Source organism: Pinus tabuliformis, chromosome 4_1, assembly GCF_031772625.1.
Source record: "Pinus tabuliformis cultivar Carrire ecotype Pingquan chromosome 4_1, CPIR1, whole genome shotgun sequence".
NCBI lineage: Eukaryota > Viridiplantae > Streptophyta > Pinopsida > Pinales > Pinaceae > Pinus > Pinus tabuliformis.
Genome location: NC_142303.1, coordinates 215,018,477 through 215,041,288, shown reverse-complemented (window position 1 = coordinate 215,041,288; position 22,812 = coordinate 215,018,477). Strand labels below are relative to the sequence as shown.

The following is a 22,812-nucleotide window of genomic DNA, read 5'->3' as shown; positions in this document are numbered from 1 at the left end:
TCAAACATCAATGTATCAAAAGGATTTCGAAGAATTTCAGTCTATATAGGCTAGCACAAATAATTCTAGTAAAGGTTAAATACTTTGAAAAGATTTGAGTTTTATGATGTCCCATGAAAGCAAAACAAGGTCGTGGACAAGTAGACTAACAAGGGAACTAGGTTGTTGACAGGTGTGTGATTCAAATGGGGCCCTACTATCCATCTATCCCCATGAATGCATTTGAATCTTAGGGCGAGCCCTCATTTAAACACATAAACTCATGTAAAGTTTGACATGATAGCAAGTTAATACACCAATATCGCCCCTTGCGGTTCTTCCTCACAGCTTTTGCATAGGTGTTTATGGAGGCTACAATGGAGGAGTCAAGTGCCACTCGTGGGTTTATTTGGCTAGGAATTGGGATGTGGACTACATTATGCTCCCTTGATTTGGGCTTTGACCCCCTCTCCAAGTGCAAGCAATGGGTGTGTGGGCTTGTTCAATAGGGAATTGGGATTTTGTTTGACTTATTTGTCTCTGCTTTAGGCTTTGACCTTTGGCATGAGAAATGGACATAGAATGGTGGTTTCCTGTTTGTTCAAATTGCTAGGATTGTGGCAATGGCTCACGACCATTGCAAGAGTGTTACTTGTGAATTTTCTGAGCATGGTAGGGTAAAAAGAGGAGTGAAGCACATGCAAAAGAAATAGTGGAGGTAAATGCACTGTTAATTTTTTGTTAGTAGAGGAGACTGATAGTTGCTCAACTTCCTTCAACCTGCACCAATTGGTTGTTTTGTGCTGCTTCATGGTTGTGGTCACAATCCAACTGGAATTTTTCTAACTCCTGAGCAGTGGGAGAATATTGTTGATGTACTTGTAGAAATTCCCACTGTAGATCAACAAATTATGCAATATACTAAAGCAAAATACAAGATTTACTTCTACAACAAACTTGCGGAAGCTTAATCGAATATGAGCAAGATCAAATAGAACACATATAACTGAGAATGAGAAAGCAATCACACATGAACACAGAAGAATAACCCGGGGAAAGACTTAGCCTAAAACCCCAATCTTTGTATTATCATACAAGTGGAAATCTTGTTCAACTTACAAAAAGAATCATCTCTCAAGCTATCATGCTCTCTCTGCAATCAAACAATACAGCTCACAGATTAAATAGACACTGTATATGTCCTCCTCAAGCCCACCAAGCCTCCTATTTCCTTGCGCAGTTTTCCTTGGGGTCCAGTGTTGCCACCTGTGTGAATTGGCCTCTTCACGCACTCACTAACCTCTGATCTAACTGCGCAATCTTGAAGGAGATAATTCCTTCTGCATGGATGATTTTCCTATATAGGAAAAATCCTCCAACTGATAGTACACTGTCCCTTCCTCTGATCTCAACTGGATCTCTGATTGAACTGACATGCATGAGTTATTTATGAGAGAATATTCAGTTATATGAAGTGCAGCAGTTACATGAATGCATGCATTAACTAACTGAACTCACAATTAATTCAACAAACTGTTTGAATTAACCTAACTAGACTTGACTCAGTTAACTCAGCCAACTAATTACAACTCAATATTACAACTCATCCTTATCTCTTTAACTAATGGATAGATTCCTCAATTAATGGAGAAACTGTTGCATGTCCCCACATAGAATTCATGTTTGATTTTCTACAACTAATTAACTCAAGATGAATTAATTTAGTTATTTTACAAACAGGTGCTAAGATCAAATTCGAATTTTACTTCTCAATTTTAGTTCAGGGACTAACTAAAATTGGAATCCATCTCGAAATGCTATTTTTAGCACTTCCATTTTTCATTCCTTATTGCTATGTCCAACACTGGTTCTGAACTGCTATTTATAGCAATGCTCTTTTTAGCATTTCTTGTTGCCATTTTCAACACTCCCTCTCAACAACAAAGGCATTCAACTCGACCCCGATCCTGAACCTTTGGAATGTTTTGTATGCAACACTTCTCCCAAGTGTTATTACTCCAGCAACTCTAGAAACAAAAAAAAAACTCCCAACTGACCTCCCTATTGGGCTAGAAACATCCTCTAGTGCGGAAGCTCCATCTGCCGCTGACAAGTGCTCCCTCTCTGACCTCTGAGCTGCTACAACACGCATGCACCTCGCAACGTTGCACACATCTCTGTGCCACCCTGCACTGGTGCAACACTCCTGTACCTCTCGCATTGTTGTAGCTTGCTAGCTCTGCACAGTCTTGGGACTCCAGCACTGTAGCTCTCTCTGCCACTCGATCCGCATCTGTCTCTACCCACTCAGCCAATCCTGCTACTCGTCATCAGGGCTCCCGTAGCAAGGTTTAATCAAAGAGGTTGGGTACCTCAATTATCCTACCCCTATTCCAATCTTCTTGGGACTGTCACTCCACATCGCCCAACCTCCTACCTGGATGTATGGATGCATGTTCTCCCTCTGCCCACTTGGCTCGAAATTCCCCCCTACTGGAGGTATATGCATGAGTGGATGCCTCCACTCAGTCTCCTCTCGACTTCTCTAGTTGTGGCTGCTCCACAACCTCCTGAAGCTCCTTCACCAATTGTGGCTCCTCCACAATTGTCTAAGACATCTTCTGGCGCTGCATGTTGAGAGGTAATGTACTCTCCCTCTCAACGACCAAGTCTCCATCAATTTCCTTGTTCTTCAAGGCTTTGCATGCATCTTGAACCTCAAGAGCATACAGGTTCTTGACTCGTGAACCGATCTGCTTCACCTATCTCGTGGTGATGTGTCGAAGGAAAACCTTTCCCTTACTGAAGACTACATCATAGCCTTTGTATTCCAACATTGCGATCGACACCAAATTTTTTCTCAGTCCTAGTACATACTTGACATCGATCAAGGTAATGCGAGCTCCATGCTCCCTCTTAAAAACAACTATGCCTACACCTAAGACACTATACTTTTCATCATTACCCATTGCTATGAGTATTTGGAGATCTTTCTCCTCCAAGGTACTGAACAAACTCTTGTCATCGGTCATGTGGAAAGAAGCTCCACTATCAAGAAACCAACCACATCCCACCATGGATGAAACCATGCATGCGAAGAGGGTGAAATCCAACTTGAACTGTGAGGCCAATGCCTCACCTTCAGATCCTTCCTTGGATCCCATCTTGGATTTCTTCAGTGGACAATTTGTAGCAAAATGGCCCACCTCATGACAATGAAAGCATCGCACTTTCGATTTGTCAAACTTCTTCCCACCATGGGAAGAACTCGATTTGGGATGAGAATCCTTCTCCTTCCCTTTCTTCGTCTTACTCGCTAAGGCGCAATTTTCTACATCCTCCTTGGATGAAGAACCATCTCTGTTTCTTCTTCTTATCTCCTCCTGCATCAGATCAGACCAAAGTCGTTCCCAATCTGGTAGTTTTTCTCTTCCATTTACTGAGTCTTGGTAGCTATGCCAGCTCTTAGGAAGACCGAGGAGAGCAAGACTCACCATGTCATCATCAGTTGTCGTGATCCCTACACTTCCAATCTCATCCCTGCAGGTGGTGAACTTGTTCAGATATGTAGAGATCATGTGGCCCTTTTCACACTTGATTTTCTGAAGCTTGTCTTTCAGCGCCAACTTCCTCTGATCGTTGTTGTTCTGATATAGATATTTTAATTTTTTCCACATCGAAAACGATGTCTCCTTCCCATGGAAACTCGAGACTATGTGGTCTTGAACTCCCTCTAGAAGGATTCTCCTTGCTCTAGCCACACATTTCTTCCATTCCGCCAATTCTGTAGCATCAGTCGGCTTGGGGACTTCGTGATCAATGAATTATTTTAGACCGTTATCCTCTAATACTGCTTCCATGTGATCCTTCCAGGCTATAATTCGAGCTGCCATCAAGGGCATACTTGAGTCTTAAACTGCTGATCCGAATTGGATCCTTAAACTCTCTTAAAGCTACCCGAACTCTGTAAAAACCCATACCAGAGTTTAAAGTCTTGTGGATGTCGAAGCCTATCAGGAATAACCTCTGAACAATGAAAATTGCAGCCAGCATGGAGCAACGAGGACCTTCAGTCAAAGCGCTTTGACCATTGGCCTAATGGGGACTGTGCATGGCGCAAAAATGGCAGTTAGGAAGCTCAGATCGAGAAACGAAGGTTGTTTCTGATGCGCAATAAACCCCTCAAGAAGGAAAAGCCCCAAGCACTCGGTCACAAGGGGAACCATGAAGCCATAGGAAAAGCGCTAAAACTGAAGGCGGGTCTCGCGCTCCAAAACCGACGGAATATCGGAGGCGTTTCGGGCGGTAAGCGGGTTTGTCAGGAGAACGAGCAATTCCATACGTTGAATGACATGTGTCCGGCGGATGAGAGAGAAAATCGCTCTCATCGCGGGTTAATGTTCGAGCAAGTCAACCGCGTGATAAGAGCGATAAGCGTAGGATTTGGAGGCTCCATATCTAACGGTGGATATTGCACCCGATGGAAGACCGGACCCGAGGGAGAATTAAGCTACGGCACATAAAGGTTTGAAGTCTGACATGGACAATGAGTTGGCAGAGATTCGTGTCGCGGGAATTCTTGGAGTAAATAGAAATAATGGTCGTTTCAAACGATCGAGTGTTTCCGGTGAACCTAACACATTGATTACAGAATAGGTGGCCATTTCCCTATGAGGTGTGATGCAGTGACTGTTGTTAGTGTCGGTCATGATGCCCTCCATCAGTGATCAAAAAATCTCTTTGCATATGCATAAGTAGGTGTCTCATCAATGTCAGTTTTGCATTCCATTAGGCATGCCATAAAACTGATGGAGGAGCTGGTCCTTGTTCCCTTCTTGGCTTTGCTGGATCAGGTCATATCCGTTAATGAACTTGTGTCACACTTGTTTTGTTTTGTCTTGAAGTCCAAAGCCTTAGGTCTAGGGTTTCAGTCAAATGTCATTGCAAGATCATGAGTCAGAGGTCCATGAGTCCCCAGCAAGCCAGAAGGAGGTATGTAAATATGTTTCATTGATATTTTTCATCATGTACAACTTTTTTATACCTTGGATTTAAAAACCCTGTTTTTAAAGCCAAGGTCATGTCAATTTTATAAAGCAATAAAGAAATTTCCAAAAAAATCTTCAAAATGCGGGCAATAACCCTGGTCTCCTCCCTAGAGTCCATCAGATGGTCTACCTGCAAAAAGAACGGAGCTAAAACACCCAAAAGATCAAATTCAGAACAAAGGAAAACTCAAAACAGTGTTAAAAGAAAGTGTCAAGGCAAAACATTAGAAAGTGGGTTTGGTAAGTAATTTTTTTTTAAATTGAGCTTATAAAGAGTCAAATTCCCTCTCAATACCCTCATTGTGCATCCAAAGAGCTTGCAAGAAGAAGTGAGAGGGCGAAGAGGCGAAAGGAGGCAAAGTGCAGAGAAATTGAACCAATTTCAGGTGCGCTACCCGTCAGAGGTTGTGCGCTACGTGTTGGGCTGTGCGCTACCCGTCAAGCGCCTCCCAGCAGTGGTAATTTGTAACGGACGCTACGTGTCAAGCTGTGCACTACCCGTTGAGTGCTATGCGCTACTCGTCAAGTTGTTAACACCAAAACCGCCCCAAATTTTGTCCAATCGCCCTCTAAGTTGCAAAATCGGCCGAGGTAGGGTCTATACACTTGATGAATTGATGAATGGTGAATGATGAGCTTTCATTTATATGTTTTATCACTAAGAATGCAAAGAAAATAGATTTTGGTGATTGCTTGTCAATGTAGGCATAATGCTAGGGTTTGGTGTTTTCTTTTCAAGGTTTTAATTTCCCATTTATGCTCCCTCCATGTTTCCCCATTGATTTCACAATTGTCATCATATGTCTCTATCTTATCTTATTTGCAAAGAATATGAAATTTTCCTCCTTCCAAGTATCAAACCCTACCCCTCCCTAAACACATTCCCAAAACCCTAAATGCCCTCCATTGTGATGTAAAAACACACACAGCAAAAAGAACAAAATGCTATGAAAGAAAAACAAAATGATTATGTAAAAAAAAAGAAAGCAATATGATGATAAAATGCCAAAACAAAAAATAAAGAAAATGTGGCTGTGTATATAAACAAAAGCAAAGGAAATATTGCTATGTATATTTGATCAAAACTAATGTTGTTGTGGTCCTAAAAAGCAAAAACCATGTTTTCCCTTTTATCCCCTAATATCCTTGTCAATAAAACCCCTTTTCCCTTTTGACAAAATGTCAATGAAGCCCTTTTCCCCTAGCCTCAAATGTACATGAACCCCTTTGAAAAAACAGAGTGTGCCTTATGATGTACATTGAAAGACAGAAATCAAATGAGCGAGTTATCTATGCTGTCCCATTCCCCTGTTGAGCATACATGTCATTTCCCTTGGTTATTATTATCCATGTTACCCTAATAAAAACATTTCTTTGCAAATGATTTCCCGCTGATTAAGATGAGATTATATGTTTGAAAGTTTGTGAATTGTCCCTTGAAAATTCCTTGTTTTCATATGTTTCCCTTTCCTTGTTAAAAAAATCCCCTCCCCTAACATTTCCTTCATGATTTTTTCCCCTTGAAAACAGCATACAACTCAGCATTTTTGCAGGCAAGGGCAGCAGTTTACTTTGTCTATTTTCTCCACTTTTCTCAAAAGCACCATGTCAACCACCGAGACCTATGAGCAAGGTGATGACCAGTCTTCTTCTACAGAGGTTGAGGTACAGCGGAGGCCTCATAGGGGGGGCAAAGGTGGTCGTCCTAAGAGAGAGGAACCCACCTCATTGGCAGAATTGCAGGCCTGTCCTTTGGCAGTGAGTTGCTTTCGGTATATGTCATGTTTTCAGTTTTGCGAGAGGCTTGCTCAGATCTAGCACCACAAGGAGTTGACCCGCTTATTTGTTTTGCACCTTCATGATGGGCAGGTCACTCTGGCAGGTGTGAACTTTGTGTTGTCTCCGGAAGTGATTTCAGAGGCTACTGGGATACCAAATGTGGGTGAGGTGTGGCCCAAGCGCAAAGTGTTGGATTATGTTCATTTTGAGCCATATGTCATGCCAGCCTTCATGAGACACTTGTCGGGGGTTTTTCCTTTCAGATTTCTCCGGAGGGAGTATGCTCCGATCTTGAGACTCATCATGTGTTACTTTACATGTGAGGGCAGGTTTTCACTGGTGTACTCTTATCACATCCGTCTGTTGATGCACTTCACCCGAGTGAGGATGATGAACATCCCAGTTTTCTTCTTCCAGAATATTCAGAGGATGGTGCCTATATTACAGAGGAAGACCCCAGCCCAGCAGTTTACGAGTTTATATCACTTTGGTCTCATCCAGCTCATTGTTTCCCATCAGCTGAGCCAGTAGGGCATTCCATGGGAAGAGTTCATCTCTCATGAATTCTTCACAGCGCCACCACAGCCACAGCCTGAGCCAGAGGTCATTTATGAGGGGGGAGGTCCATCTCACCAGCCAGAGATCACTGTTCCGAGACATGTAGCTTCCTCACCTCGGGTCACCTATCAGAAAGGCCCAAGGGCCTTGTTTGCAGCAGCTCGGCGAGTACTTTCTCCACAGCAGGTGGAAGGGGTCTCGCCTTCATCTTCAGATCAGCGAGTGTTATCTCCACATCAGGTGGAAGGGGCCTCATTTTCTTCATCAGCACAGGAACTGCAGAGGGGCAAAGAGCCCATGATTCATGAGGATCCAGTGATTGATCTCGAGGCCAGTTCTCCTAGCCAAGAGGTGAAGGAGATCATTCAGCATCTTAGGGCTGAAAATGATGTTTTACAGAGGAGACTTGAGGGTGCCCAATGGACCATCACCTACCTGGAGCAGCGGAACAAATAGTTAGAGGAGGAGAAAGTACTTGATGAGTTATGGAGGATTCGTACTGACCGAGTCCTGAACCGAAGACGACCCGGTGATCTATTGCCTGCTGAGAGAGAATCCATGCTCATCCGGGTCAATGCACACTTGGAGAGGTTGTTGGCTAAGGCCAACCAAGAGAAGAAGCTGCTGAGAAACATGAAAAATCATTATTGGGCAAGGATGCATGTTTGCAAGGCGAAGATGAAAATATTCCAAAGAAGGTTGACCGAAGTTCTTGGGAAGAAGAAGAAGGCCAACCCACTCCGTATCTTGGCTGAGGCTTCTCTCACTCACCATGATACTCATTAGCCTCTTCCTAGCAGCTAGCACAAGAAATTTTGAGAGTTTTGAGGCATTTTTGGGAAATTGACAGGTTTTGGCCTTTTAACGGGTAGCGCCCCGTGCGCTACCCTACATGGGGGCAACTCAGAACGGGAAAAACTCAGCATTTTGGAATTTTCATGCAAAGTTACACCTACCTATGGATGGACTTCAGTTTTTATGGAGATTTGGGCCTCAAAAAGGTCAAAACACATGCAAATTTTGACTTTCTGCCCCTATTTTGAGTTGTAGAAAGCTGTCTTGGGAGAATTGAGTTTTGAGGGGTCAAATGAACTCCAAATTCAAAAATTCTGGTGGGGTTGGAAAGAAGACTCGCAGACCTTTCCAACGAGATAGCTTGCACCTAATTTGGACACCGGGAAGGCCCTCAAACAGGCCTCTCAATGTGCGCTACCCGTCAAGCAGATGTGCGCTACCCGTCAAGGAAACTTGCCTGTTTTGACCAGTTCGGCCAGAAAAGTACGGTTTTGACTTGGGTTACCTTTTTGGGCATGTAAATCATGGATTTTTATGTAACTTTCATGGCTCTAAGATACTTTTACTCTCCTTGATCACTTCTAGAAGATTCTTGAATGTAAATGGTAAAAATTTAATGCATGGATAGGTTTCCTAAGTTTTAGAGGCAATTTGTTTTGACTGCCTAGGTTTTAGGGCTCAGTTTAGAATGGGTTGAAACAGCTCCTAGAAGGATGAGCTCGACCCCTAGAGGCAAGGGAAGAGGTTGGCTTGCCTATATTATGTATTTTCTCAATCATTTTCAGGGTTGGAGAGGTTGGACTCTTGAGGGAGAAGCTCCTATTGTATATTTTACTTGTATCTCTGCAATTTGAGGAAAAGGAAGACCAGGGTTTTGCAGACATCATTGGGATTCTTGTGGACTATTGTGTTGATGGTGTGTTCTCTTATTGTAATTGTAAGTGTGTTTAGGTGTTCCATCTCTTTCTTTACTGCAGCTTATTAAACAAATGAAGTGATAAAGTTTGAATTCATGCTTGCCATGCTCAGCTTTCAAATTTGTTTAATGTTTATGTTTTCCACTGTCTAGAGAGGATTCAAAGTCATTGTTTGCCCTCTTTAGCTTCTCTTTTTATTCCTTGATCATCCATCTCAGCTAAAGGCATCAACACAAACTTCTACCTTGCCCCAAAGACCCACATGCAGAAACTGTGTCAAATCCCCACACCCTAAAATTGCAGATCCTCAATTTGCCACCAAAAAACCCCAAAAACTTTAAATCAACCCTCCTTATCAGTTTACTAGCCTAATACCAGTGTTCCTAATTGGGTCAGCTCATCCTATTGAAAGATCTACCGAGTTTGACCGGAGAGAGCCTTCTCATACCCCATAGGGCTAGCTACGAGGTGAAATGGTTTGATGTTGCCTTGAAGGTTTACCTTCCTCAGCCTAGGGTGAAATCTCAAGTGCTAACAACTGTAATAGCCGAAAGAAGGGATTCAAACAGACAGAGGTAGTGAATGAGAGAGCTGAAAGCGGAGACGAACAAACAGAGAGTAAAAGTGGGGATAGAAGAAGAGAGGAGAGTGAATAGCGAGAAAACGTTGAATGCGCAGAGAATCTTTGGAGCCACTAGCAGGTCGAGTGAAAAGCCAGAGAGCTCAATTGACAACAGCATATTGTTGTTGGAGTTTCTTGGAGGTCGAGTGACTCAAAGACGCATGCAAAGGCAGAGAGAAAGAGCCACAGCCATAGCCAAAGCAAGAGCCAGAGCGAGTGCCAGAAGCGAGAGCTAAGAGCCAGAACCAGAGCCCGAGCCAAAGAGCCAGAGCTAGAGTCAGAGCCACGGCCAAAGCGAGAGCCAGAGCGAGTGCCAGAAGTGAGAGCTGAGAGCCAGAACCAGAGCCCGAGCTAAAGAGCTAGAGCTAGAGTCAGAGCCAAGAGCCAGAGCAAGAGCCAGAGCCAGAGCCAAGAGCCAGAGCTAGAAAGCCGAAGAGCTCCAAGAGCCAAGGGATAAGATGGTGTTCTAAGCCCAATTTTCCTCTATAAAACATTGGAGTTAAGTGTAGCACTTGTAAAAGAATTGAAGCCATAATCCCAAAGAGCCTAATCGAGTTGATTAGAGCTCAAGGAGACGTAACCAAGATATCAGGGTGAACTCCATATTATATTGTTGTCTTATGTGTTTGTTTTTACTGCTGCTTTAACTACTATTATATGCATTTATATATCAGTTTAAGTACCTTCCCATATCAGCACAAACAACAGATTTTAAAGTAAATAATCAGCTGAAAACAAATACAAGCATACACCCATATTTTCAAGCATTTCTTAATTCCGCATTGGTTAATCATTAAGACTTGGGAAAATTTAAAGCTTTGGAAGTGGGAGAGGTTCTTGTAAGTTAGACAAGAAGCCTAAGAGCCCCATTTTCATATCAGGTGGTATCAGAGCTTAAGATTGATTAACCCCACCTTCAAAGAAGGTTGTATCAGAATGCTTGATTGACAGGGCAAAGATTGCTTGTCTAAAAGGTGTTTGGACAGTCAAGGATTGATTGCCTCATCGATTGTATGCTTGGTTGCAGACTGACTATTGTTTGAGTTTGCAGAGGTGAAGGGAAAGCTATTGATAGCTCAATCCAGGAAGGACAAGAAGGAAGAAGGGCTGAAGGCATTCTTCTATCCCAAAGGACCTCAAGGCAATCCTTGAAGCACAAAAGGTTGTTACAAGAGGTTACTAGGTAAGCTCTTTATTAATCTTGTTTGAAGTTCTTTTGTTCATTAGCATAATGACAAATTCTACAAGTGAGTCCTCAAATTCTTCTTTCTTCACAAGAGTCTTTGATGGAGACATGAAGCAAGACTTGTCCACCATGATGGATATGGTGAGAGAAATATATGAGGATGGAAGGAAGAGCAACATAATTAGAGAGCAGTTGAATTCCGTGGAGGAAGAGAAGCAGACGCTTTCTGGAAAATTGCATGAAATGGAGAGGCAACTTCACATTGCAAGTATGAACCTGAAAAGTATGCATGAGTTGGAGTCACAAATATTTGTTGCAAAAGAAGCCTTGGCCAAGTATCAGCCTGAAGAAGAGGTAAACCATTCTTGTTTGTCTTCAAATTCTTCTAAGAATGCTTATATTGGTTCTTTTGAAAAACATACCAGAGGCATAGGTCCCAAGCTAATGTCCAAGATGGGCTATGAAGGAAAAGGATTGGGCAAACATGCACAAGGTATTGTTGAACCAATAATGGTTGAGGAAAGGCCTAAGTATCTGGGTCTTGGCTATGGACAGTCTTATGGAGAGAGTTCCAAAGCTACCATGAAGTCCATTAAAACAGTTCCCAAAAGGATTTTCATTGTAGGTCCTCTACCTCAGAAGTGTGAGGATTGTATTCAGGAGTAATGCAATAGCTCGAAACATAATTCACATGATGCAGGTGTTCAGAAGCACATACTTGAACCAGAGGGTTATGGAAACTCTGAAAGCCTTGAAGAAAGTGATAGTGTTCCAAAGGGAGCTACTTCTTCATTTGTCTCACCTCCTTAGGAAGGCAATAAAGGTGAAAGAGGCAGGTATAAATCTGGTTCTAAACACATTCCTTTTGATTTTGTAAAGCATGGAAAAAGAATTGCATGTTCCTTTTGTGGTTTGGATAACCATTATGTTTCTAGATGTTGGAAGAGGATGGCCACATATAGGAAACTTTTGAAGGAAAAGAAGCAAGCAGGCAAAGGTCCACAGAACAAGGCAAATCATGATGTCAAAAGAATGCACATGTGTTGCACTTACTGCCATAAGCAAGGGCATCTTACTGAAAGGTGTTGGACTTTGAATCCAACACTGCTTCCACCAAAGCTGAAGGAGAAGGTGGAAAAAGAAAATGGCAGGGATGGAAATAAAGATTCCATGATTGATGTGGTTCAGGATGATTCACATATTGATGCTGATGTGCAAACAAAGGAGGGACCTTTGAAATGGATTGGTAAGAAATGGTTAGAATTCTTATCCAATTAAGGTTGCATGTCTAGTGATGCATCTGTTTGCATTTCTTTGTGGAATAAATGCAAGTTGCAGGATCTTACCAAAATGTTAAACATAATGAAACTATGTAGGAAACTCACTTTATTGCTGCAACAGTATGTTCATTTCAGTTTCGAAAGTACAGTGTACTTAAGCGAAAGTTGAAAGATGGAATGTATGCATGAGCATGAGATGCATGTGATGCTGGCTTGGGAGAAGTTAACTTGGTTTCTAAAATGGAGATAAGGATGAAGTGTTTCATCTTTTGGAAAAGAGTCCTAAAGGTATTTTTCCTACATGCTTGACATGAAGGGTCATTTGCTGTAAAGGCGTGTTTTATTGGCTTGTTATCTAGTTAATCATTTGTATGCAAATATAAGACATGGAAGGGTTCACAAGATGTGAAATCTGTTTCTTTTTTGAAGCAGGAGTTAGCCCACGCAATTGTTGTCTGTATCCCTGCTGTTGTTAACAGTTGTTGTTGGAAGCTTTTCAAACAGGTACAAATGAAAGTTTTGTGGAGCATATGTACTTCACATTTGTTTGAGCCACCTTGGATCAAGGTAAAGAATTTAAAACTACCTTCTGAAAACTTCACAGCAGAAGTTCTGCATGAAGTCAAGGAGGAAAACAATTCTTCCTGAGACGACCAACCCATCCAAGATGGGAAGTGGTCAGAGATTTTGGTTCAGAGGAACTATGGAAAGGAAAGTGTAGGGAGGTTGAAAGAAGAGGGTGTTGTTACTCTCATTTACTGCTCAGATCAGTATCTCAGTCTTTTGGTGGACCAAAAGTTCTTTTAATGGGAAGGCGTGATCCGAATTGGATCCCTAAACTCTCTTAAAGCTACCCGAACTCTGTAACAACCCATACCGGAGTTTAAATTCTTGTGGATGTCGAAGCCTATCAGAAACAACCTCTGAACAATGACAATTGCAACTAGCATGGAGCAACGAGGACCTTCAGTCAAAGCACGCTGACCGTTGGCCCAATGGGGACTGTGCATGGCACAAAAATGGCAGTTAGGAAGCTCAAATCGAGAAACAGAGGTTGTTTCTGATGCACGATTAGCGCACATCGCTAGAAAAAACCCCTGAAGAAGGAAAAGCCTTGAGTGCTCGGTCACAAGGGGAACCATGAAACCGTGGGAAAAGCGCTAAAACCAAAGGCGGGTCTCGCACTCAAAAACCGACGGAATATCGGAGGCGTTTTGGGCGGTAAGCGGGTTTGTCAGGAGAACGAGCGATTCCATATGTTGAATGATGCGTGTCCGGTGGATGAGAGAGAAAACCACTCTCATCGCAGGCTAACATTCGAGCAATTCAACCGCGCGATAAGAGCGATAACCGTAGGATCTGGAGGCTCCAGATCTAACGGCGGAGATTGCACCCAATGGAAGACCAGACCCGAGGGAGAATTAAGCTACTACACATAAAGGTTTGAAGTCCGACGTGGACGATGAGTTGGTAGAGATTCGTGTCACAAGCATTCTTGGAGTAAACGAAAATAACGGTCGTTTCAAAATATTGAGTGTTTCCGGTGAACCTGACACTTTTCTGTTATGGAATAGGTGGCCATTTCCCTGTGAGTTGTGATGCAGTGACTGTAACAGCTGAGAGAAGGGATTCAAACAGACAGAGGCAAGGAACGAGAGAGCTAAAAGCGGAGACGCACAGATAGAGAGTAAAAGGGGGGACAGAAGAAGAGAGGAGAGTGAACAGTGAGAAAACGCTGAATGCGCAGAGAGTCTTTGGAGCCACTCGGAGGTCGAGTGAAAAGCCAGAGAGCTCAATTGACAACAGCATATTGTTGTTGGAGTTGCTTGGAGGTCGAGCGACTCCTAGAGGCATGTAAAGGCAGAGAGAAAGAGCCACAACCAAAGCAAGAGCCAGAGAAAGCGCCAGAAGCGAGAGCTGAGAGCCAGAACCAGAGCTCGAGCCAAAGAGCCAAAGCTAGAGTCAGAGCCATAGCCAAAGCAAGAGCCAGAGCGAGCACCAGAAGCGAGAGCTGAGAGCCAGAACCAAAGCCCAAGCCAAAGAGCCAGAGCTAGAAAGCCGAACAGCTCCAAGAGCCAAGGGATAAGATGGTGTTCTGAGCCCAATGTTCCTATATAAAACATTGGAGTTAAGTGTAGCACTGATAAAAGAATTGAAGCCATAATCCCAGAGAGCCTAATCGAGTTGATTAGAGCTCAAGGAGACGTAGCCCAAGATATCAGGGTGAACTCCATATTATATTGTTGTCTTATTTGTTTGTTTTTACTGTTGCTTTAACTACTGTTATATGCATTTATATATCAGTTTAAGTACCTTCCCATATCAACACGAACAACATATTTTAATGTAAATAATCAGCTGAAAACAAATACAAGCATACACCCATATTTGCAAGCATTTCTTAATTCTGCATTGGTTAATCATTAAGACTTGGGAAAATTTAAAGCTTTGGAAGTGGGAGAGGTTCTTGTAAGTTAGACAAGAAGCCTAAGAGCCCCATTTTCAGATCAACCGCTGAACACCACTAGTGAAATTGAGATGTGATAACAACTCGATTTCTACATTCAGGAACCTCAAACTTCGAACTTCGAACTTCTTGTATATTGTTCTGTTATCACCAAAAAAACAAAGGTTTACATTTTTTCTTAGTCGTGGTCTTAGGTAAGTGTCAAGTCACCCTATGTTTCAATGGGTAGGTGGTAGGTTAGGAGTCTCAAAGGTTTAATTTTCTTTTTATGTCCAAATAAAGTCTAACATCCTTTTCTATGTTTCATGAGTCCTACAGTCTTGTTAGAAACTCATAGCTTAAGGCCAATTTGAAAATTTTTGGAATTAGCCCCAAAACCATGTTTTCGTAGCGCAAACAGTGTAAATTGTCTGTTTTGCGCTACGAAAATACTGCTCTTTTCGTAGCGCTTTTCCCTACGTGCTACGAAAGCACGGATTCGTAAAAACAGTCTTGTCAAACATCAATCCGTTAAAATTTTCATTATTAGGTGTCAACTAGGAGTCAGTCCTCAAGCATGCCATTGCTCCAAACTCATAATTTCGAATTTAGGGTTCATTATGAAAGATAATTTCAAAATTTGAAAAGGCTGGCTAGTCTCATCGTTTTAGTTTGCATGCAAACCCTTGAAATAGAATTGTTTTCGAACAATAAACATTGGTAATTGTTCACCAACTCATCCATCATTTAGACGAGGATGACCACCATTAGCAAGCGAGGCTGATCAATTGAGTTTCAAAAGAGGTCGGTTTTGTCACAAGAATTTAGAAGAAAAGATGACAGAGGAGAAGAAACGTCACAGGTCTAGTCATTGCTTGAGAACAGAGCCTGAAAGCACTGAGGTCCTAATCAAAGACAAAGCAGTTGTAGAAGCCTTCAAGAAAGCAGGGTGCTGGAAGTTTTGTAAGAAATTCCAGGGAGGGCATACCCAGGTGACAAAGGAGTTTGCACTCCATTTTAGTGGCTTAAGTACAAAGGTCGGAATGCTTAATTTGCAAATTTCTCCAGAGGTCATAGCGTTGGTGACAGAAATTCCTAGGGGAAAGAGACATGGTTCAAAAACTTCAGATTCGACATGGAACCATGTAAGGTGTTCCTGAAGCCACAATTTTTAGAAACTTACCTAACCAAGGCAGTTCCCAAAGACTACATCAAGGACAGCTATACCAACTTGCTCTTCAACATTCAGCGTTATTTCACCTGTGAAGGCAGATATCAAAAGGTTTATTCATACCATTTTAAACTCCTTTTACATTTTACTAGTATGATTTCTTTAGATTTGCCTTACTTCTTATTTCAAAGTATAGCTAAGATGGCAGATAAAGTACAGTTAAAATCCAAGGATGTGAGACTTCCCTATTTCATCATGGTCTAATTAAATTGATAGTTCTACATGAGCTCAAAAGGGTAAACAAAGATTGGTCTTCGTTTTTGTTTGTATGTGACTTTGGAACAGAAAAACAAGGTGAAGTTTAAAGAAATTCCATCAGCAGAAACCAGCAAGTCTGCAATGTCCAGGGCAAAAAGGTATGTTAAGTTAAAGTCTAGGAAGCAGGTGAAAGAGCAACCAAGCAAAACCCCAACAGTCATTCTTGAAACTCCTAAATCTGCCAAGGAAAAGATATCTGAGGTTAAAGGAAAGACACAAGAGCAGTCAACTAGCAAACTAGTTCAAAAGAGATTAACTAGAAGCCAAATTGGAAAGGAGAAAAGAAAAACAGTGATCTTGGGAGAAGGTTCAAGCTTGAAGGGTGATTTAAATGATATCTTAAAGGCCATTAACATTACAAAATTCCCTTTGGTGCAGGCAAATGTGACAAAATTTGATCAAAGGAAGTCGAAGAAAGTGAAACCCTCCAAGAAACTGGAATTTGAGGATGATGTTATAGCTTTTGTTTTTAAACCTAGAAAGCCCTTAACCAGGCAATCCAAGAAGATTCAGGAGTCCAATGTTGAATCGGAGAGAACAAAAGAAGCCTTTGATGTTCAAGAAGAGTTGATAGACTTACCATCTCCAAGAACTGAAGGAGACAAAAACACAGTGTTTTCGAACAATAAACATTGGTAATCGTTCACCAACTCATCCATCATTTAGACGAGGATGACCACCATTAGCAAGCGAGGTTGATCAATTGAGTTTCAAAAGAGGTCAGTTTTGTCACAGGAATTTAGAAGAAAATACGACAGAGGAGAAGAAACGTCACAGGTCTAGTCATTGCTTGAGAACATAGCCTGAAAGCACTAAGGTCCTAATCAGAGACAAAGCAGTTGTAGAAGCCTTCAAGAAAGCAGGGTGCTGGAAGTTTTGTAAGAAATTCCAGGGAGGGCATACCCAGGTGACAAAGGAGTTTGCACTCCATTTTAGTGGCTTAAGTACAAAGGTCGGAATGCTTAATTTGCAAATTTCTCCAGTGGTCATAACGTTGGTGACAGAAATTCCTAGGGGAAAGAGACATGGTTCAAAAACTTCAGATTCGACATGGAACCATGTAAGGTGTTCCTAAAGCCACAATTTTCAGAAACTTACCTAACCAAGGCAGTTCCCAAAGACTACATCAAGGACAGCTATACCAACTTGCTCTTCAACATTCAGCGTTATTTCACCTGTGAAGGCAGATATCAAAAGGTTTATTCATACCATTTTAAACTCCTTTTACATTTTACTGGTATGATTTCTTTAGATTTGCCTTACTTCTTATTTCAAAGTATAGCTAAGATGGCAGATAAAGTACAGTTAAAATCCCAAGGATGTGAGACTTCCCTATTTCATCATGGTCTAATTAAATTGATAGTTCTACATGAGCTCAAAAGGGTCAACAAAGATTGGTCTTCGTTTTTGTTTGTATGTGACTTTGGAACAGAAAAACAAGGTGAAGACACTAGCCCTAGGGTTAAAGAAATTCCATCAGCAGAAACCAGCAAGTCTGCAATGTCCAGGGCAAAAAGGTATGTTAAGTTAAAGCCTAGGAAGCAGGTGAAAGAGCAAGAAAGCAAAACCCCAGCAGTCATTCTTGAAACTCCTAAATCTGCCAAGGAAAAGATATCTGAGGTTAAAGGAAAGACACAAGAGCAGTCAACTAGCAAACTAGTTCAAAAGAGATTAACTAGAAGCCAAATTGGAAAGGAGAAAAGAAAAACAGTGATCTTGGGAGAAGGTTCAAGCTTGAAGGGTGATTTAAATGATATCTTAAAGGCCATTGACATTACAAAATTCCCTTTGGTGCAGGCAAATGTGACAAAATTTGATCAAAGGAAGTCGAAGAAAGTGAAACCCTCCAAGAAACTGGAATTTGAGGATGATGTTATAGCTTTTGTTTTTAAACCTAGAAAGCCCTTAACCAGGCAATCCAAGAAGATTCAGGAGTCCAATGTTGAATTGGAGAGAACAAAAGAAGCCTTTGTTGTTCAAGAAGAGTTGATAGACTTACCATCTCCAAGACCTGAAGGAGACAAAAACACAGTTCCTGCCACTCAAACAGAAAAAGCCAGTTATGAAGTTATGGAAGAAAGGTTAAAAGCTGCCAACAATGAAATTACTAAACTAAGAGTGAGAGCAAGAGAGCATGCTACTGAAAGGACAAATTTCAAAAGGATGAAGGCTCTCTGGGAGGCTAAAAAGGTGTCCAAACCAGAATTAATTAGCAGTGAAAATCAATACTTTACCTGGATTGTTCCTGCAATCAAAGAAGCCATATTTGTAAGGAAAATTAATACTCAGCTCATAGCTACAAACAGGGGATTGAAGAGGCAAATTGAAGATCTGGAAATACAACTAACCAAATCTGGAAAAGGGTCTACAACAATAATGAAACAGGGTGTTGTAAAGAGGCAATGAAGGAGATATATTAAAATAGTTTTGGCACACAAAAAGAATTTTGGCATATAAAGGAAGAACAGCTGTGAAGAAGAACATCTATAAGGGTAAGTGATTTTGATTTTTGGTTGATCATATCAGTCTTCTTGGAATTTTGAAAAAACTCCCAAACTACAGATTTTTGAAGGCCTTGTTGAAAAAAGAACATACACAGTAGTTTCATAGCACGCTACAAAACTGCTGAAGATGATCATTTAGCACTTATGGATGCTTTCTGGAGATAAGGTTGGATTAGTTCCAAATTTTGAGGTTGCTGGTAGACATGGGATCATGTATGAACTCTCAAATAACAGTGGTGTAGATAGCAAAGCTTCAAGGAGTATTTCATAGGTAATATGAAGGTTGTGCTATGAAAACAGAGTATTTTCGTAGCACAGTCATGTTTCATCCTTTACACCATATGCTCGAGTTTCCTTTTTGCACAGGTGGAAAATGATGTTTCAACAGATTATTAATGCATGCCACATATACACCAGCAAAAAACTGTTTGAAGATAAGCACAAAGGTTGAGGGCCTTAAAAGGAGGAACTTTGTCTCCTAGTTTTCAGGACAGTTAGGGCATAACTCAATAGGTTTTGCAACAACACTATGGACATCATCAAACTCGAAGACATGGTTGGAAGCTGATTAAAGAATGTATTGAAGACCCAGATAAGGTTGTTGAAAGCATGTTTTAGGAGTTTTACTCCTATTTGTATTAGGACTCTTACAGATAGCTAGTTGTCAAGTTGTAATTAAATAGTTTGTTTTGTGAATAGATAGGTGTCTAAGTTAGGAATTTGAATTCCTCTAAAGGTGGATCATAGTATCCAAGGATGTAAAACTCTATATAAAGCTTGAGAATCGAATTCCTCGGGGTTGGTAATTTCATTAGCAAAGGGAAAGTTGTGTTATTATAAGTAACTGTGGTTTTTATACTTAATACAGAGATCAATTTGACTACTCAAGATTCACAAGGAGTTTATGTGTTTGATGCTCTTATGGCCTTGTTTAATGTTAGACACACATGGTATAAAGAGCAATATGAATGATAAACCATGAGAGTACAATTTTTATTAACAAGAGATATACATTTATAGTACATTATGTGACCATTGGGTTTCACATCCCAAGGTGGACTCCTTTTGTCCATTCGGCTTCCACACTAACCCATTGAGGATTAAGTGTCCAACATTCCCCCCCTTAATCCGAAGGGTTATGTATGAGTCCAAGAAGAGAGTTGTAATACAAAATGTGCAAATATGCATGGCAGCACTAGCCTAAATGTGCTCTATGAAATGTTGGTATAAAGGGCGGTGGTTTAAGGATAACCACCAACACTGGAACGCTTAGTGCAGTTCCCGAAACTCTTCCAAAACTGGCAAGAAGCTAAAGTCTTCTGCTAGAGGAAGTGATCCTATTTTTTTAAAGAGGGAAACCTTCAACCATGAAAGGGAGGCCTCACCTCGCATAAAAGGGAGAACTTCAACCTGAAAAGGGAAGTCTCAACCTGTGATGGTTTAAGGATGACCAACAACTTTGGAATGCTTAATGCAATTCCTAGAACTCTTCCAAAACTGACAAGAAGCTGGAGTCTTCTGCTACAGGAAGTGTTCTCAATTTTGTTCCTGGAATTCTTCCGAAACTGGCAAGAAGCTAAAGTCTTATGCTAGAGGAAGTGTCCCATATTACCAACTGAAGGCATGTTCACGAGCATCTTTGTCTCTGGCTACAACTCTGAAACTAGCGTGGCAGGTTGTGGCGCAGGCTCGCTTGATGTGACTTTGAAGCTTGTAGATGACCATCATTTCCCCCCCTGTCAGATACAAGGTGAGATGATGGAGAAAATTTAACTGCAAGACTGTTCAATACTTTGGAACCAGTTCTGACATGTGTTTGGAATATCTTCTTGGCTGTTCATGCCCATTGCCAAGAAGCGATCCATCCAAGATGAATCTTTGTTCTTGCAGGACGTTTGTTTCTGAAGCATCTGTGTGAAGAATGGCTAGTTTTATGACAATGCTTACATGGATGAAGATCAAAACAGTGATCTTTCAAATGGCCAACTCGGTCACAGTGTTGGCATTTCACAATCTGTTGTTGTTTTTGTTGTGGAAGAGAGGCAGAGTCTGGAATAGCTGGAGGTGAACTTTCATGAGGAGCAGGTGAACTGTCATGAATAAATCCAACACTCTGAAACTGAATGGGCTTGGAGTAGTCTGGAATATGAAAGGAAAAGTCCTTGTCATATCGAAGACCAGTTCTGTGCTTGTTGTGGACAAGCTGTTCCCAAGGTTTGATGCTGGGCTTGGGAAGAGCAGACTGAGTTTCTGCATCTGCATGTACAACTGCTGCTTTATTTGAATGAACATTAACATTATTGACTTGCTGTTGATGCGTGGTTGTCTCAATGTTCTGAACAGAAACAGATTCAGAATGATGAATCCACTGTTGTAATTCTTCTTGTTGTAGCTGAGATTCAAGCTGCAAAAAATCAATCTTTTCCTGTGCATTTTGTAGACATGTCTAAATTTCTGAGAGAAAATCCTTACTGATTTTGACTGTATTATCCATAGTAGAGAGTATTATATTTTCCACTAACTCTAATATTGCACCAATTGGAGCCATTTTTAACCTCAAAAAATAGTAAAACAATGAGGAAAAGATGGACACCAATTGCTCTTTTATATAAACTTATGGCAACAACTTCAAATCAATCAGCTTGCAATAGATTCAACACACAAAGAATGGTGATATCCGAAAAACAGACTCCTCATTCAAAAAATGAATTTTCTTCAATTCACCTGAGAATTTAACTTCCAACAAAGCTACAAGCAATTTAGGCCTCAAAAAGATATTTTCCTGTACCAGCCTTGAATCCAAGGGAACTTGTCCTGGCAACAACTTCAATCTAGTTCAATAACAATCTCTGATATGAACAACCTTTAAGAAAATACACCAATTCGATCTACAAAGGATAGTCTTGGCTTGAAACAATTTCCACTGAACTCCTAAATAATGCCAAATTGCTGCAACTTTAAAGAATATAAACAGTCCCCAATTCTTATGAACATTGAACTCTGTCATTCCCAAAAATCCCCCAGCATAATCACTTTCAAAGCAGAAATGATGGCTATCAAAAGGCAATACCCTTGTGGATTATATTCCTTTCGAATGCAAGTATCAAAATTAATAAAATAATTATTTTAAGTACCTACACCAACACTTCTTCAGATATATCCAAGTCAGGAGACAAACGAACTGCTGAAGATTCACACACCTTCTTATAGGGCATGGATGTTTTAAATCATATTTAAAATACAAACAAAAAATTGCAGGCAGCTCGGTGTTTTAAATTTCTTCAGAAAGCTGAATAATAGTTGGAAAAAGGAATGATTTGCATATTTTCTGCACGTTGGGCATCTTTCACATATTCTAGACCATGCGACCTTGAATGCCCAGATGAATTTTTTTCAAAAACAAATTGGGTTTCGGAGAATTTAACCGATGCAAATGCCGCAAAATATCACGGTTTCCTCTGCTTGGCAGAAATAGAACAAGAAGCTGAAGTCTTAAAGTCGGAGAAAAAATATGCAACTTTGATTTGTAACTCAAATGGAGTCCTGATCAGTTGGACATAATTGCTTCACTCTTCAGAGGCAGAACACCGCCAAAATCAAAGAATCAAATGAACAAGGAAAGGTACCTTCCTCTGTGAACGGAGACCAAAACAACACATTTGCTTTCAATTCTTCTGCGTTGCATTGAAAACGTGATTTCAAACACACGTTCCAGCATTAGTTTAATACAACACCAACTATTTTCCCTTCGACCATTTTTCAAACTAGCGTAGGAACCCAATACTCGAACAAAAGTAAGCGAATGCACATAAAGACCACATGACATTCAATGCTTATGTTTCATATTCGAGATATTTCACATCAAGCGAGTGCTGGAGGAGGAGCATGCACAACTGGCTGAGGAGGACTGTAGACTGGTGCACGATGAGCGGTCCTTCCTCCTGGTATTTAGATGGCAGCTAACAAAGATTGCATATACATATGAGATAACATATTTGGAGGGGTTTTCCAGCTTCAGTTTGAGAAATATGCTACCCAATACCATATATCAAGTGGGCGCCATGTCAGTTCAACGCATATACAAAAGCGGTGTATACCAAAATAAAACCGCAGAGCTGCTGTAGGATCAATTTAAAATTGAGATTTAAATATGATTTAAGTACCATATACCAATCAGACGCAGAGACACCATTCAATATATACGCTGGA

At 41.0% G+C, this 22,812-nt stretch overlaps 1 pseudogene; it reads left to right on the top strand.

The window, feature by feature from the left end:
• LOC149174999 (aspartate aminotransferase, chloroplastic-like) overlaps positions 1–16,738 on the top strand; it is a 33,585-nt pseudogene extending 16,847 nt beyond the window's left edge.
• The last annotated feature ends 6,074 nt before the right edge of the window (positions 16,739–22,812 follow it).